The 2,933-nt window shown below is 27.3% G+C and overlaps 1 long non-coding RNA gene across 1 annotated transcript; it reads right to left on the bottom strand.

Moving 5' to 3' along the window:
* Nucleotides 1–532: 532 nt before the first annotated feature.
* On the bottom strand, nt 533–1,021 carry LOC111457929. The gene is made up of 2 exons (XR_002713028.1): nt 933–1,021; nt 533–858 (listed from the first exon to the last, which is right to left on the bottom strand). It is a non-coding gene; the product is annotated as an uncharacterized LOC111457929 (long non-coding RNA).
* Nucleotides 1,022–2,933: the final 1,912 nt, after the last annotated feature.

Below are 2,933 nucleotides of genomic sequence, written 5' to 3' on the forward strand. Positions count from 1 at the left end.
CTCTTGATGGCTCAAAATGAAGATCTGAAAGCGAAAAGACACGGTGCCGCGAAAGACGATGGCAGTAGTTGTGAGGCGTTGGAAGTCGTTGGAAATGAGGGGATACACAGCGGATTTGGAAAAATTGCGATATCGAAGGCGAGGAAATCGAAGGACTCCGTATTGAACACGGATCGGCGAACGAGCCAAAGAAACTGGCGGATCATCAGGAGGAGAACAGAGATTCAGAGTGACAACCAAAATCTGCTGTTGATAAATCTATGGAGAAGTCTCAGTTGTAGACGATGAAATTGCTGAACGAGCGTCTTTCGAAGGAGAAAGTAGATGTTGAAAAAGAAAACAAAGCTTTAAAAATGAAGATTGAAAGGTTAGAGAAGGAAGTGACTGAGCTGGTGAGAGTTCTTTCTATCTCAAATAGTAGAAGGAAGAGAATGGGAATGAAATTTAAGCAAACATTCTCAATAACAATATCAAACGTTCAACTTTCTTCCATTTGTAACCAAAAGAAAAGTGAGAAATTAGAAATCTTGAAAGTTCAGACTTTATTTATTCAAAGTAAATTTGTAAAAGTGCAATACATCCATTGCATAACATGAAAAGAAAGGCGGAAATGAAAGAAAGTGCAATGCATTCCATTGCTTAACATGAAAACAAAGGCGGAAATGAAAGAAAATATATGAAATCAACAATAGCAATGACATACATGATGACTCCCAACAAGCTTACAAAATCCTCCTTTCACACATCCAGAGGTGCAGTAAGTCCAACATTTGCCATTAGCTTGATCATCTACTCCAGGCTTGCAATCTCCCAAACTAGGATGGTTGTTACAACACTGAGCAGTTGCATTCAAACTCCCTGTAACTCTACTCATTAATTTTCAATAAGAAAAAAAATAAAACTAAAAATTTATTTGATAAGAAAAGTTAGACCTGAATATAAAATGAGAAAGGTAATGAAGAAGCCCGTGAACATTGCTCCTACTTTAGTCATTTCTCTTGATTGTATTGTAAAAAAATTGTTGAAATGTGTGATGTAGTTGCAAGGGAAGATGGTGGATTTTTATTGTAAAATTTTGATGACAAACTTTATAACAAACCCTATTAATGGCCCTATCTGTATAAAACTTTGAAAGGAAAATATGTAAATTATTTTTAAACCTACTCAATCAAATTAAACATGATTTTTTACCATATAAATATCAAATTTTAAAAGGAAAATAGCTAAATTATTTTTAAACCTACGTGGTGTTATTATTTTTAAACCCTTAAAATGCCACTTAAATTTGTGGGATTATGTGGCAAATATGCAAGTTTGAATTAACCAATTTTTTACCTTCAAAATTCCACTAACTCAAACATGATTTTTCCATGAAGTGAAGTCAACATTTTGACTTTCTCCTTTCAATAATTAATTTGAATAGTTAATTTCAAATTAAAGTAATATTAAATGATTAATTAAACTATTTAATTAATAATTAATTTGAATAGTTAATTTCAAATTAAAGTAATATTAAATGATTAATTAAACTATTTAATTAATATTAATTTAAATACCAATCTCAATAATTAAAGTAATATTAAATGATTAATTAAACTATTTAATTAATATTAATTTAAATACCAATCTCAATCGATTCCGACACATACTGATTAAAATATTTAAATTTTATTTAAATATCTCCGATTCTCTCTTTTCGTTTAATTCGTAAATAAAACAAAAATGAGATTAAATTTTATTTAAATATCTCCGATTCTCTCTTTTCGTTTAATTCGTAAATAAAACAAAAATGAGATTAAATATATCGTATATATTAAACACATATTCCTTTCGTTTAATTCGTAAATAAAACAAAAATGAGATTAAATATATCGTATATATTAAACACATATTCCCTAATTTATATGGTAAAAAATTGTTGAAATGTGTGATGTAGTTGCAAGCGAAGATGGTGAATTTTTATTGTAAAATTTTGAGGACAAACTTTATAACAAACCCTATTAATGACCCTGAAGATGGTGAATTTTTATTGTAAAATTTTGAGGACAAACTTTATAACAAACCCTATTAATGACCCTATCTATATAAAACTTTGAAAGGAAAATAACAAATCCTATTAATGACCGTATAAAACTTTGAAAGGAAAATATGTAAATTATTTTTAAACCTATTAGATCAATTTAAACATGATTTTTTACCATATAAATATCAAATTTTAAAAGGAAAATAGCTAAATTATTTTTAAACCTACTAAATCTGGTGGTGTTACTATTTTTAAACCCTTAAAATGCCACTTAAATTTGTGGGATTATGTGGCAAACATGCAAGTTTGAATTAACCAATTTTTTACCTTCAAAATTCTACTAACTCAAACATGATTTTTCCATGAAGTGAAGTCAACATTTTGACTTTCTCCTTTCAATAATTAATTTGAATAGTTAATTTCAAATTAAAGTAATATTAAATGATTAATTAAACTATTTAATTAATATTAATTTAAATACCAATCTCAATTGATTCCGACACATACTGATTAAAATATTTAAATTTTATTTAAATATCTCCGATTCTCTCTTTTCGTTTAATTCGTAAATAAAACAAAAATGAGATTAAATATATCGTATATATTAAACACATATTCCCTAATTTATATGGTAAAAAATTGTTGAAATGTGTGATGTAGTTGCAAGCGAAGATGGTGAATTTTTATTGTAAAATTTTGAGGACAAACTTTATAACAAACCCTATTAATGACCCTGTCTGTATAAAACTTTGAAAGGAAAATAACAAATCCTATTAATGACCGTATAAAACTTTGAAAGGAAAATATGTAAATTATTTTTAAACCTATTCAATCAATTTAAACATGATTTTTTACCATATAAATATCAAATTTTAAAAGGAAAATAGCTAAATTATTTTTAAACCTACTA

This window comes from Cucurbita moschata, unplaced genomic scaffold (assembly GCF_002738365.1).
Source record: "Cucurbita moschata cultivar Rifu unplaced genomic scaffold, Cmos_1.0 Cmo_Scf00020, whole genome shotgun sequence".
Lineage (NCBI taxonomy): Eukaryota > Viridiplantae > Streptophyta > Magnoliopsida > Cucurbitales > Cucurbitaceae > Cucurbita > Cucurbita moschata.